The 15767-nt window shown below is 39.4% G+C and overlaps 1 protein-coding gene across 14 annotated transcripts in view; it reads left to right on the top strand.

Moving 5' to 3' along the window:
- Positions 1-15767, top strand: part of ZMIZ1 (zinc finger MIZ-type containing 1) — a 358594-nt gene that overhangs the window by 228565 nt on the left and 114262 nt on the right. The gene's annotated exons all lie outside the window — the stretch shown is intronic.

Here is a 15767-nt window from a genome sequence, read left to right on the forward strand (position 1 = left end):
ACAGTTATTGGTTTGTTTTCAGTCCCTTCGGCTCTCCCTGTGCTTTTGACTTTACTTCTGAAGAGCAGTATTACTTAGTATTCTTAATTGTATATGAAATATAAAGTAAACCTTTATGATGTTAGAAAAATTTCAATAAGTTTTTTTTTTCTTGAGCTTCTATCACTGTAATATAACTGTAAAATAACTAGGATGTTCATAGTGGATCTGATACCAAAGGTATGGGTGAAATGGACCCTGAATTAACGAAGATATTTGCAATGAGAGTACTGGCAAATTGTGGCATAAAAACATCAAAAAGGGATCCTGAGACCTAAGGCTATGTCCTAATGTAGGATATAGTGTGTTAGCTAACATGCTTTACTGCCTTGTTTCAAAGCAATAGTACAGATTGGGCAAAGAGTGTGTTATCAAATCAAGTTTATAGAAACGAGAGAAAAAGAGAGAAGAAATGAGGCAGCAATACAAATGAAGAAAAGGTAGAAAGTAAGGATAATCTCTAGATTATGGGTGACCATAAAACTGGATGAACACTTGGTTTAAGTTTCCGGTAATAATACTTGTAATTGTAATGGTACTGTCAGTGGAGGCAAGGCAAACTGACTAAAGGAAATACAGGTATAAAATGAAAATTACTGCAGCCGAGGCTGATAACATCCTTCCAGCCTCAAGAGACCAAATGATCAACATGCCTGCGTTTGGAAAGAAATAGCATGTGAGATGTCAGCCTCCTGCCTCACAGCAGAGATTTTCAGCAAATCAGTCCAGTCAAAAATGATCTTATATGACTGGAGAAGAAATGCACATGCTGTACCTGTACTTAGGTGGATAGGTGGAAGGTGGCTGATGAGAAGAATGGGTGGCCAGCTTTAGGGGAGCAGAGTTGACGAGCTTGACTTGGAGAGTGCATGAAATGAAAACTGAGCAGCGTTATGAAATGTATGCATGTACTGGAGAGTAAATAGCTTGGAGCAAGAAGAGCTGTGAAACTAAATGATAGTGCTGGCATAAAAGCAAACAGGTATAAATGGAATAAGTTTTTTAAATTAGGAAAATTCTGAACTGTAAGGGCAGTTTGATTTGGAATAGCCTTTTAATTAGCATGACAATGGAGAGGGAGGAAGCAGAGGAAAAGGAAATGGAAAATCCAGCTGCTTTTGTAAAGACAAAGCTCAATCAACTTAAGAAAGTGGCTTTCTAATGTATTTCTTGATGTATTGAGAAGCTGGATTAGGAACATCTTTTATCTGCATACTCCTTAATTCTTACTACATTTCCACGCAGCCAGCTGATCCACTGATTCTGTCTTAGACTTAGCGTCCTAAAACTGTCCACTTAAACACTCTTCATTAAAATGAAGGCAGCATTTTCATTTGGCTGTTACCTTCTGAAATAGCTTTTGATACTGAAGACTGGCTAGATTTCAGATGATACCTGGGTTCACTTCCCAAATCTTAGCACAGGTCTTCACTGTGTGCTCTTGGTCCCTCTGCTTTGTTTTTCGATTTTGTATCTTGGAAGCAGGGGTAATCAACCTCCATCTCACTTTTATTTGCCTGATTTAGTTAAATTCATTATTATGCAGGGCAGGAACTACCTCCTTCCTTGTAGGTATATATCCAGTGAAGTGGAGCCCTGGTTTCAGCTGGGACACTTAAGCTTTGTTATCCTAGAAATTCAGTAATTCTGTTCTGGAACGTACATTGGCAAACTGTATCTTTTACGACTAGAACTCTCTTTCCTAAAGGCTTATAGTATATGTTGTGAAAGTAAATGGGTAATTCATCCTTAATTAATTTCAGCTTGATTAAGAGGTTAATTTCATTAGTTTCCTACTTGCACAAGTTTGCACCTCTCTCTGACTACAGGGAAGCACCCTTAGTACTACTGCTTAGTGGAGAGCAGCATTAATTTATATCTGTGCTCTGTGACAGCCTCATTTATACTGACCGCAGAAGAGGATCACAAGGAGGACCCATGGACTTTGCCCATTTGTCTAGGCCATGAGTTCACTTGGAACAAACCAGATCTCTAAGAGAACTGCAGTGTGAAAAATTATGTCCCATACTTTGAGCCTGTGTCTGATTGGCTGGGCGTGTAGCCGACTTGTCAGGAGCTAGCTCTCGAGCATCTGAAGATGGAGCATCTGAAGTGCCTGCAGAATGAGAGATGCTCTCCCCACTAGACCTTAAACTCAGCTTTTCCCATTTCTTTTCTCTGGGGTGTCTGCTGCTGCCAGATTTGGTCTCCCTTCCATGCTTAGAAGAAGCACTTGTGTACTTGTGTCTGTTTTTTCATTATCCTTTGGTTGGCAGTTCTTCATGTTTAATGTGAGTTTTAGGGCCTGGTGACCTACCTATGTAGGCAGGTATTACTTTGCTGGAAAGGGAATTCGCTTTTTGGCATTCACTCACCTGTTCTGCACTTGGACACCTATGTTTATAAAGAAAGTTGCATGCCTGGGCTGCTACTGCTTTGTTCTCTCTAGCCAAAATATCAGGTGATTTAGCTAGCCTGTTCTTTTTGTCATTTGGCAGGTCCGTGTTACCATGCTACCAGTTTTGACTTTAACGGGGGATGTAGCAGTAAAACTCTGTCACCACGTTGGAACATTTTAACACTAACGCCTTTACTGTAACACTTGACAAAATTTGCAGAGGCTCCATGAATGCTCGCTCTGCTGTGGCTTTGAAGTGTATAGTGAATTAGCTCGTCATGCCGTTCCTGGGCACTACTGCTTCCTAGTGACCACAGCACAGTTTCACTAGGACTGCAACTGGCGTTCTCTATGGAAAGTTTCTTTTGCTTTCTGTCGGTTTTGTCTTTACTTCAGGGACCCCCTTATATATTGAGAGCAACTGGAAATTTGGTGATAGAGGCAGACCAGAGTTTGGTCTCAGTGTGAATTCTGACTTTGTTGTTTTTGTTTTGAGTAGCGTATCTGTCCCTCTAAACATGAGGCATATCACAAACAGAAAGGAAGGAGGGAGGCAGCTGTAAAAATTTATGTGTATTCATAGGAAAGAAGAAAGCAAACTCTTCAGAATGGCATTTGCCCTTTACAAGTTACCTTTTCTCAGCTTACAGCACGCAGTCCTGAGCATGCTGCTTTCCAAGCTGCAGGGCATCCAAAGGTACTGCACTGCCAGTGCTCTTTTATCAGCCTGTGTGTCTTGAAGGCATGCAAAGAAGTTCAGGAGGAGTCCAGCTATGAGAACAGTAACGTAGCAACTTCCACCGGCATTGGTAGGTTTTTGCTGCTGGTGTGCTGAACTGCCAAAAACGTCAACTATATGAACAGATCAGATCATCTTGCTCCAGTACAGCAAGTTCAGTCACTAAATACAATTGAGATTACGCTGGTCAAAATTCCACATGCAGTTCTTAATTCCTGCAGGTTGGTACGTAGCATATATTAAACCTCCTGAGAGAAGTTCTTGCTCCTAGTACCCTAGAGAGGACGCTATCATTGTCAAACACATAGACAAGATGTTATACGTAATATTTATCTTTAAAAAGATATGTTTCTGTACTGAGAAGTCTTACTGAATTTACTGAATTACTTGCTGAAATTGAAATTTGCGTGTTTCATCCTTTTAAATTCTCACATTCAAATATACCTGTTAAAGGATGCCTGTAGCAGAGTATTTACATAAGAGCTATGTGATAAATACATTCATTTAAATATCTTTTAAAGAATAATCAAAGAATCACACGGATTCATCTTCATAGATTGTTCTAATTTGTATTAATCTTTGTGCCTTTTCACGAGAGGGGATTCAGGGAGAAAGACCACAAATAAGAGAAAATGCATTTCAAGAAAGCTATTAAATAATATATTCCCAAAACCAATGCAGTATTGTTCCGTATAAATGTATATTATTTTTCCAATAAATTCGATAGAGGTTGGTTTGTTTGTATTTGATGGTTTTGGATTGTTTCTATTTTATGGATTCTTTTTGTCACAACGTACTTCAAGTTTTAATAACGCACATAAAGAAAAATATCAAATTGAGTTTCCTCTGCAGGTTTTCCAGATGTGAAGATAAGTACTCCCGTTTTATTTTTTGATCGTCTGGTCAGAACTGCAAGGGAATTTGTTTCTCATTGTGGTTCCCCCCCCCCCCAGCAATTTCCTAACAACTCTTTCCTTATGTATTCTTGACACATCTGTTATACGCTAAGTCACGCTCTGTAGTAGTTGTCAGTAATACCTGAATTGTAGAAGAAATGGAAAAAACAAGATTTCACTAAACAGACAAACAAGCAGAAGGTATAGATCCAGAAGCAGAAACTTAAGTTGTATTGAATCTCATTTCTGTGCTTAAACCAGGCTTCTTTCAAAGTCTGGATATGAAGTCCAAGAAACAGGTCCGTGAAGGGAGATGTGTCTCTGCTCTTGTAAGATGTCTCCATATAGACAGGTGTAGTTGGGGTTTGGATTCGTAGACAGCATTTCCTAATGCGTTGGAAGGAAAAAATTGTCTCGTATTAATACCCCTGGTTATTGTTCATCTTCAGCAAATCTCTTGTATCTGTCTGTACAGACGGATTCTTGTATCTGTCCGTATAATAAGTGTCTCTGCTGTACCTATGCTGTGTTGTTGTGAGTATGTTTTTCTTTTGTGCTGTTACAAAGAATCATTGTTTCTTTTCATTTCATATGAACTGAGTATGTGCTTGATTTTAGAGCTCTACTCTCAGGCTTTTGGCTCTCAGCAAACCTGACGATACCAGTATTTTGTACAAAAACTAAGCTTATGAAATGTGATCAAACTAACGGTTAAACTCAAACCCCTTCAACATATTCTCCAATTCTTTGAGAAATGCCTACATTTAATGTGTGCTGGGGCTAGTGAATCTTGCCTACTAATTTTAGTGGACACAACAAGTTCTGGGTGTTTAAATCTCTCCTGCCTGCATATGTTATCATTTCCCAAAGTGCCGTTTAGGGCTTTGTAGATTTGAACCTGCAGCTGCACACGCTGGACCTTCGTTTCAGGTTCACAGACTGATTTAACATGTGCATCTTCTAAAGCAAACAAGCAAACTCTTACAGGGAACTTAAATATTAAAGGCAAATATTACTGACTTGATTTTAAACTCACTTAACGTTCAGATGGCTGAACCAGGGCTGCTCCTGACGAGATAGACTGAAGCTCAACATCTGCGTACAAAGCAGGGTATTTGTTTCTTGTGTGATAGTCTCCCCTATGATTGTCTGGTTAGACCCGATGACATTAATCTTGCTCACTCTGTAAGGTATTGTCTTTCCATCATAGAAAAAACAAATGAAATTATTTAGTGCATTCACTATGAAAGCAATTTCATTAAGACAAAGAACCAGAGAGACCTCTGGGTTCTCAATTTGAAAAAATGACTCGGTGCTGGTCTAAAATGAGATTGGGAGATGTAAATTGTTGGAAATTTGTAACAGTTGCTGTCTTACACTGAGAACGTTGGAGCGGTCCTACTGGTCATTGAAAAACCAGCTAGCAAGGATTTTACTTTTGATGTCTTCTAGTAGTACCACCAAATGTGTTTATTTTTTAATAATTAGCAGTAACTACAATAGCTGACTTGACCAAGGAAAAACAACAAGGCATTGGCGTTGCGTCACTGTTTTGATCTCTTGAGAGCAAAAGCAAAGACTTCGGGCATTTTTTTGTTAGAACCAAAATTGTATAAACCTCCTTTCTCTGTTCTGTTATGACATCTAGAGTGCTCTGCAGGACAGTAAATTGTTTTTAAATTGTGATTTAAAATATTATTCAGTTAAGATAAATGTAGATGAAATTCCTAAGATAAGCATCGCTGTGAGCTGAAGAAAGGCCAGACTGATGTTGTGGTCTAGTAACTTTCAGAATAGAAGAAAGAAGGAAAGAAGTGTTCTTCAAAAACATGTTCTTCTTCTTTTAACATGTGTAAAAATTAATAGGTGACGATAGAGGCTTTGAGTGGAGCAAATTCCACGTTCATTGTATTCTTTCCAGCCAAGTATTAGTCCCCGCTTACAGTCATAGGAAAAAGAAGGCAGATGCTCCTCAGCAGAGGCAGTGGCATTACAGTACGATAGCTGCAGTTCAAGGCGTTCGTCTCGGTGCCGCTCTCTCAGTTCTGTCAAAACAACTGTGAAGCTGCATGTTCAGCACAGGAGCTGGGCATTGATCTGGCTTTTAAAGAATCCTGACAGGAAGAAAAAGAAGTGTTGTTTCACCTGTTTGCTTCATGAAAGCAGGATGAGCTCCCGTGCAGAATCATTCAGTGCCTCTAAAGGGACCAGAAGTTGTCATTAGAAATAAGAATAAAGGCTGAGAGGAGGAGGTTACACACAAAGTCCTTAAGCCTGTATTGTCACAAAGCTATTGAATCATCAAACCACTGTAATGGCTCAATGGGATCCTTTGGTTATTGAACATATCATAACTCTCACACAAGCCAAAATTCAAACTTAGGTCAAACTGAACAGGCTTGTTGCTCATGGGAGAACCCGAACCATGTGTCAGGCAGGGCAAGGAAGTCAGCTGAGCACAGTTCGGTGGCCAGTCTTCTTGTACGCTCCTCTGAAAGAGCTGGGCTTTAAGCAGAACCAAGTCCTCCTTATAGACGGTAGAGCAGTTTTCAGCATCCCCTTTGAGCAGCTATGCATGCATAGGCATTTCGGTGTTTTTATTTGATTGTAATATAAAAAAAAGTTGAAGGTAATGCTGGAAAAACAGAGGGGAAATCCTAGCTGTCTGACTTGGCACAGTCCTCTTTGTTCAATCAGCACTACAGGCTGCCAGACTTCTGCAATTAAAAGTATATTATGTGTTCCTTGTTTCTTCTTGATCGGGTAGAATTCACATCTTAGTGAATCAGCGACAAATGTATGTTTTCACTCAGAAAGATCTCACTCTCTGGAGAGCATTATGTTTTCAGATTGAGGTAGGATGGGAAATGTATTGATTCCATATTTAATTAATCTTAAACTTGTCCATAAGAGAAGCTTAAACTGTGTAGATCTTAAATTCTATAGAATGAAGATGGTGATCCTCTAAGGAGACTTCTCCCTATTCTCCAAAATGCTAATATTGACACATGGCAGACAATCTTTGTATAATACAGATCATTTTGGAGATGAATTTTGTAGACCAGAAAATAAAAGTAGACTGAGATCTGGAAGTTATGCATCTATCGTGAAGTAAATATATGTGGACTGTGGTTTGAAAACATACTGGGAACTTGGAATGGCCTGATACGAATTGCATGTGTTGTCCCATGCAAGGAAAACCTTTACTCTGCAGATGCCACTTAGTCTACAGAGGGGAAAAAAAGTCTGTAAAAGATCATTGTTCCATTGTCATAATCATTTGCATAGGTGCTGTTTTTATCTGCCTTTCATCTCACTGTCCAAAACCCACGAGGTCAACTATAAAGGTCATAGAGAGATTGAAAATATAAAACTACGTTGGAAGAACTTCATGTGTATGCAAAGATAGCTGTCCTCTATGCAGCGGCGTTGGAATTATTCTGTAAGGTTCCATGTCTGGAAGTGTTACTGGTTAGTGATGTCCTTGCTGAAATCCAAGTCTCCCCTTCTCGGGGCAGAAAGCCTTCCTTGCTAGCTGCACAGAACTGTGAGAAATTGTAGCTTCAGTAGTGTCATTGTGCCTAGACTGAACATCAGCTGTCCTGCACATCAAACAGAGTCTATTTTTCTGGCAACTGCTTGTAAGTTTACAGTGTTTACAGCCAGAGAGGAGTAGAGATGACGGAGTCAAAAGAGGTGTGCTCTTCCTTCTAATGCAGCAAAAAGATAGGGAATAGAGCAGGGAGAGATGCCAATATGGGAGCAGAGGACAAGGACAGCAGGCTTGTATCTGCTGGCAAACTCTAGACAAGCTGAGTGAGTGTGGGAGGCTCTGAATTGTAGGGTGAAATTAGAAATTTTATGATGAAAAATTCAGATCCTGTGGAAACCCAGTCATATGGTAATACGAAATCCAAGCTGATGGGAATGGGATAATGAAGTTTTATGAGATCTGCAGATAATAGTGTGGTTCTCATTATGGCCTGTGCAAGTTAATAAGCAAATAATACCTACATAACTAAAATCACTAGCTAAATAAATTTTTCCTACATCTCCTTCAACCCCAATATGTCAACCTATTTTAGCAAACTAGACAACTTTAAAAGAATTGTGTGTGTTCTGTCACATAAAGCAAATTGGTTTAATAATCTAACTGATATGTTCTTTTACTTGCTCTGTTTTGGGGGCTCCAAGTGCTTGAGGCATGTGCCAGCTGTTTTTGAGTAAATGGGGAATTAGCCATCTCTCTGCATATGCACAACTGTAAGTGAGGTTTCTGAGAAATCACAAAGTGAGTAGGATTTCTGCTTGATTCAAAGACCTGTTGGTATTCTAGCTGCTTTGATTAATTTACAGATAATGAAAAATGCACAGAAAATCCTCTGCAGTTCCACTTGCTTGGCATAGTTGAGATACAGTCATGCCATTAGGAGTGTGCCATCAATGCAGCAGGGAACTTAAAGTATGCTAGTCCCGCCATGTGTTGCAGTATCTTGGTATAGGAGATCTTGGATCCCCATCACAAACTTCGAAGATGAGAGTTGTGATTAACTGCAGTGCGTCTTCAGGAAGAAGTACTCCTCTGAGTTCCTTGCTTATTTTGAATAACTTTTGCTGTAGCGTTTTCCATGGGGCTGAGTTGCATAAACATACAAACAGCCAAAAACTAATTCATTTCTTGGTTTTCCTTCTGTTTTCCTCTTCCCCCTCTACTGCTGCATCCTTCCAAATCCACCTTTAATTGCAACACTCCTGCACTCCTGTTAATGGCTGTCATGTATTCCAGGTTTTAAAAGGCCATAAACAGAGAGGAATGGGCTGAAGTACCTGAGTTAAAAGGCTTGTTCAAGATGCTATCTATGTGCTGAATACAATTGCATGGGCATGTTAAAAGAAATCGAATTTTTCTCTGGAGGTGTTTAGCAGAGCAGCCTGGCAGGAGTCTGGGCTTTGATCTTGCTGCTTTGCCCTGGTGCATGTGTTATGGAGGCACCTACCTGTCTTTTGACTGCTGGGGACTTGCAATGTTATTTCTGATTTCTGTTGTCTTCAGATGAGTGGTGTTCGTGTTCTCAACATCCTTTGTACCGTTTTCATTTTTATTTAATGCTTTATCGTTATTATTTTGTGTTTGTTTTTACTGGGTTTTAGAATCTCTCTAATACAGGTATATTAAAAAAAAAATCATTCAAACGAGCGAATGAGATATTTACAGCAGGCTGTTCCACACTACAAGGAATAACAGCAGGGGAAAGGCTTCCTATATAAAATTAATTTCTCTATAAAATATCTCCTTGCTCATAAATAAAATCTCACTTGAAGTAGGTGGAGCACAACTTGTGGCACTTTATTTAAGTAAATGCAAAAAGTGTTCTATCGTTTCCAGAAAACGACTGACTTTTAAAAAGAATGAACCACCCCATGTTACAGTGCGAGTGAAATAACTCCCTTTTTTCATCAACCTTCCATCATGAAGTTGTCCTTATTTAGGAAAGCTTGTAGGCCTCTGCTTATCTTTTGCAGGTTATGAGTAAAGATGAGTTGTCTAAGTGCATTCCTGAATCAGAACCTTAATTCTAATCCTTCAGTCATTGCAATGAATAAATGAGGGGCAGGCAAAGACAAAGGGCCAAATTAAAATCAACGAGATTCTATTCAGATGGGCTTTGCTTCAGCAAGCACATATCTAATTATAAGCACACAAGTAGGCTCATTGACGTCAAAGTTAATTAAACTGCTTAAATTTAGGCACATGCTTAAATTCTTTGCTGAATCAGTATTTTTGAGCCAACAAATAATAGGACGTCATTACTGGTCAAAAGCATGATTTTGTGGATGGGAAGGAGTTCAGAATCGTCCTCCTTTCCTCCATCCTTTCTTCTGAAATGTTTCTGCTGACATTTTCTTTATGTGTTAAAAGTTTCTGAATGTGTGCAAATAATACTGTAAGCACAACGGTTGGATCTCTGGTATTTTTAAGGCACCTTTCATCCTGCTGTGCGATAGTGGCAGGATTGTGCCTAACAGTAATTTTTTCAGCTTTGTTTTTCCTGATGTCCTTATGAGATTAATCTCTTTGCCAGGTCTTTGAAAACCAAATTACTAACTCATTTTCATAAGAAAATCAGAATTGAAAAAAGCACCTAGTGAGAAGTATTACACAAAGAACGCTTATCTTACATAAGAAGCTTTTATTCCTCTAGTTTTTTATGTTTTTTATTTATGATGTCATAAATAAATAACTCATTACTTGTTGGCCTTGAATCATTAAGGGCTTAATAAGAATTTCCCGCATAGGAATACAAAGGACAACATGATACGTCTTACATAGAAACGCCCGTATGGGAGTTTCAGCAATGTTTCCTAAATGAGCTGCGGCTGCTTGTGAGCTTTTAAGTATGCTCTCTGACTGAATAACGCAGGAGAGTTGCCCCTGATGCACTAGCAAGGGATTAATCAGGGAGGTACACTGCAAAAGATCGGATTTCTTCCACTTGGTACAACTCACGCCATGGGAACTCAGGGGCTGCAAAGGAAGTTAATAGAGTTATCAACAGCAATTAGTTCAAAAAGGAAAAGCAGGTAAGAGGGCTGAATAAATCAAGACTTCTGTTTTAAAATGTACTCAACATTTTGTGTATGATATCTTTCTAATCACTATTTCCTGGTAATTGCCTGAGTCTACAGCTTAAATTTAATCATCATCCTTTTTAGATACCAGAAAATGACATGTGTTCATTTATGTATTCATATCTTTGTGGCTTGAAAGAAAGCAAATAAATTAGCTTCCCTCCATCAGTTTCATCGATAGTGCCTAAAAGCTGTTGCTTTCAGAAAACTGCTTGGTTACCTGTGCAGGCTGCCTTGATGAAGAATGGGTAACCTTGTAGTCAGTATTTATCCACATCACATAATTTATTTTATGTCACTTAGCAGCTATATTCATAGTCTAAAATAGCATGGTCCGACAGGTGGCTTGTAAGTCAAATCAGAGCTTCATTTTGACTTTGTTACCTTGGCTGTTTGAACAGTGAGCGCTTCCCCTTCTCTGCTGAAAGAGCTGGGCTGCTGCCAAGGGGGGTAACAACAGCTCCTCTTCTGGGTATCTCCCATGTTATCCTCCTCTCTCCTGTAGCAGCTCATCACTCTGTTACAGGTCAAGAGTATGGCGTGTTAGATGAGCTACTGCCACAGCCGAAGAAATGTACATGGAGTTAGAGGAAGGCAGCATCCTTGCAGGGGCGCGTGGGGTGGAAATAGATTGCTGCTGCTGAAGAATCAGCAGGGCCGCGAAATGTCCCAAAAAATAGTCCTGCCCAAACTGGTGAGTCAGATCTCAGCCATCTCATCACTTCAGAAAGGTGTCATTCTTGGTAGTGTGAAAATAAATATAAAACTCTGGAGACAAGGTATTACTGGTCAACTTGAAAGGTGTGACACAGGCTCAGATTTGTTATGCTAAGCTACTTTATATTAACGACATCCATGCTATCATTACTACAGTTTTGCAGGGGACTTGCGAATGTACTCTTAAAAAAAAACAAGAAGCAACAACAGAACCCTCCTTTTTATGCTTTAAATATGTAGCCTTATTTTTGTTAATGGCCCAATTACTGAAATTACGGCCAAAAAATCTCAGCACTAAATCTCAGGTTTCACCTTTTCCCGTCAACAAAAGGAAGTGTCCTGCGTGCTCTCTGATTGCCTTCCTGGTGTATTTTTGCAAATGGTTCACCTGTGCCTTTCCTCCTAACTCCACTGTGTCCAGGATACTGCAGGACTTAAAGGCAAAAGTCTATGCATGGCATGCATGATCTTATTTGCTTCTGCCTTGGAAGGACAGAAGTGATTCTTCAGGACCTTCCTGTCCTAGAGCTGTTGACAAATTTTGAAGGTAGTTGCCATCACCCAAGCAGCTTTTTCATGAACGTACTATGAATTGTCTTTTCTGCCAGCCATCATCTCAGCCAGCAAAGCAGGGGAAAAACTCAGGTCTGAGCAGTGGATTATTGCCCATCTTTCTTTGTAGAGTATTCCTTGGTTGCATCCCATGTGTCTCCCTAAAATCATGATTTAATTAATTTAAACTAGGATATGCATTTACTAGTTGTATTTCTGAGGTTTATTTTTTTTGACAGTGCTATGTCCATATTTCATATAGTAAACAGTATTAAACTATCAAACAATATCCAAATCACTCATGTTAACAACAGAAGGACTGGGGCAGGGGATCAGAGGAGACACAGTCATTTTACATACAGAGGTTGTCTAAATGGCTAACAGGTTGCAGCAGAACCTGTAATAAGATTGCTTAAGTGAGCCAATTTAGCTATGATTAGAGCACGCTACTGGAGGTCTTGAGTTACAACTGTGGCTTTGTTGAAGATTCATCTCTACTTTCTTCACGGCCAGCTGTCTGGATTTCCTTTCTTGCTTATATTAGAGGCTTCAGAGGGGTAGGGAATGGCTGTAGGAGCCAGCGTACAGTCTGTTTGCATGATGGACTTTGAATCCCCGTTTGGAACCATCACAGATGTAAATATGTATAAAAACAGTCAGTTGAGAGAGGAAACAGTCATTTACCAACTACCAGAGTTCTCTGAGGAGCAAATGCGTTTCCCACTCTTCGACTTCTTCCTTTCATGGTTTTTTCTTCCTCCGGAGTTGGTGTTTAGGGACACCTAAAGTCTATGCAGAGCGGTCTGCCTGCTGTACATGCGTTTGAGAGAACAAGGAACAAAGCAAATCTCTAGTCTTAAGTGCTTGTGGCAAAGAGCCATCCAAAGTGTACGTGCATGCAGGGTCTATGCAGTTTAGAGTAATCCCACTACTGGTGAATAATTTTCTCATCAAAGAGGCTAATTGCACATTCTTATTAGAGAAACTAATGTTGAGTAGCTGCAAAAAGCATTGCTTTCTGACCTTTAAAGCTGTTGCCTCCAGGGCAGAGTGAAGCAGGATATTTGCCTCACTATCGACTGTGACATTTCTGTCCTAAAAATAGATCACTACAATCCCTTTCTGTTTCAAACTGGCACTCTCTGTGAGTATATAGTATTCAGTCAGGTCCTGATTTTCAGAAGTGCTGAATAGCTGGAGATGTTAGCTGGAATGCTAAAGTCCTAAAATTGGGCATATAAGGTGAAAAAAGAAGGAAAATACCTCACTGTATTTTCATTTGGTGTGGTACAGAAAATTTTTCCCCTGGTAATCTTTTGCTTAATCTGAGTGCACTGAGATCACAGGTGATTAATCCACTTAGAGGATCCTTCAGCAATGGAAAGTGGCTGCACAAATCTGTGTAAACCAAGAGATCTTTTCTATCTATCTCCTTGGTTTACATAGTTAAGAGTTATTGTGTTCTTAGCTACAAGCATATGGGTTTATTCTGCACTGTGACAAATATTATAGCTTAATAGCACACTACTATGAGTGTTTTAATCATATAAAATAGACATTTATTCATACTGCTTATATTCTCTTGATGTCTTTTATACTGTGGATGAACTGTTGATTATATTTGGATTTATATTTTTGCACATGCTTTGCTTATAGGCAAAAATCAAGAACTTTAATGAATATGTTCCTTTTCCTGCTAGTTTCGGTGACTGTATAACGTGCTAAATTTAAGTTTATACTAGTCTGTTTATAAAATGTTAATGAAAATTAAGAATTTCACAATATATTTCAATTATTTTTTGATCAGCCTTGTTAGGGTCACCCAAGGCAATGCGGGCATATTTGCCCATTCTAATTAATCAAATCCAGGCTGACCTTTCATGTGGTTGAGTGGCCTCATTGGCATCAGTATTAAATCATAACATATGCGAGTTATAGTCTGAATTCTTGGCAGGTATTTGATAGGAAGACTTTGTGTCATGGGAATACCAAGAATTAATCTTTAGAGCAGAAGAAACTCTTTTCAGTGGGACATTTAGCCTGAGCAGGCTGACACAGTTAAAGACATGGGCTAGAGATCAAGTTCCCTCTTACTAAAGCTGTTAACCTACCCATATCTTAGTCAGATCACAGGTTAAGTCACTTGAGGTCCTGATAGTCCTTCAGTGCTTTTACAGAACATTTCACCTGCTTTTGATGTTTGGGAAGACGTATTTGCCCTAAATTGACTGGGAAAGCATTGACACACCTTTCCAGTTCGGGGCAGCGCGAAGAGCTGTGTCAAAGCCCTTTAGAAGTGCTAAGAAGACCAGCAAAAGCACAGTTCCTCAGGGAAGATGTAAATGCTGTAAGGGTATAGCCATTCATATAGCTTGGACTATAGGTAAACAAAAGTGCTTGTGTTGATCTACCAGTCACCTGCAGAGAGGACACTTTTAGTTGAAGATACATATAAATCAGCTGTGGGACTAATCATTTCTGTTAGCTTGTCATCTCAAAACTGTCTACTTTTCTTTTTGGAATGGAGAGGAAGGAGAAGAAATTAATGTGCTATACAGACATATGCTCATCATTTCAAACCCACCAACATTATTATCCTATTCTTTCCTTTAATACTACAAGAGTGTCATGGCAAGTTGGTAACTTTTGAGGTGAAGAAACACGTTCTTCACGTTAATAAGCAATTTCCCACAGTAGCGATGGGAACTTTTGGTTTCTTCCTTTGGAAAGAATGATAAGATCTAATTGTTTTGCCATAATAAAGTGCTTAATAAGAGCTACTTCTCCACATCCCCCTTTTTTCAGGTCAGTGTGGCACATTCCAATCTGTGTTTGCTTCAAGGCACATGAAGAATCCCTCGTGTAGGGGGAGGGTGGTTTCATCACACTCTAATGCACAAACATTAAGCCCTTTGCTTTCTTCAGATACCCCAGTTTCAGTCATCGTGACGATTCTGGATTCCCCCCCTACATGCTCCAAAACTGCAGCATTCTTTGTTTTTCCACCACAAATGAACTGAAACCTATAATCTCAGTACCAAGCAGAAGTGATTAAAATAGTGTGGAACAGATGGCTTAAAAGCTGCCAAAGATTGAATCTTTTGCTGTTTTGCTTCTTGAAACAACCACATTAGTTCCTTAGTCTACTTTGAGTGGGCCATCGTAACTCACTGGAGAAGAGGGAGAGTGCTTGTTTCTCTGTCTTGGGCTACTCATTAATAGCAGTTAATTCATTTAAGCTATTTTTACTTCTTCAAAAGATCTATACGTGCTACAGATTGAGGTAATGCATCATTTTCATGCAAGACAAAATGGAACCTTGCCACCCATCTTTAAACAACATTCTCCCCTTTTCTTGGAAATTTTGTTACTTTAGTTGTGTTTTGTTCCCTGGAGGATGGAGACGAAAGTTCCAGTTTATAGTATTTAGAGAATGAAGATGCCACAGTACTTTCAAACGGTATGTGTTTCACATGTTGAGGGTCTGTGAGCTTGGTAATTGGTTCATAAAGAGAAGTTTCTAGACAGTCTCATGGTCCTGAGGCCTCATAGAAAGCTATCAGCAATAGAGTTGCTTTCTCTGCTTTTCCAGAGAAACAGCTGCCTTGCATAGAAGGGTTAAGACCTGGCGACTTACAAACAGTGTGGACTCTTACCGTCCCCAAAGCACGTTATGAAACCGTATTTTCTTCTTTTGAGCTATCCTGATTTTTTTTTCTTAAGCTGTAGTCTGTATTTTAGATCAAAGGAACATCTTTACTACTGAGCCAAAGCATGTCAGCTATATGAGTGACTA

This window comes from Struthio camelus, chromosome 7 (genome assembly GCF_040807025.1).
Source record: "Struthio camelus isolate bStrCam1 chromosome 7, bStrCam1.hap1, whole genome shotgun sequence".
NCBI classification, from domain to species: domain Eukaryota; kingdom Metazoa; phylum Chordata; class Aves; order Struthioniformes; family Struthionidae; genus Struthio; species Struthio camelus.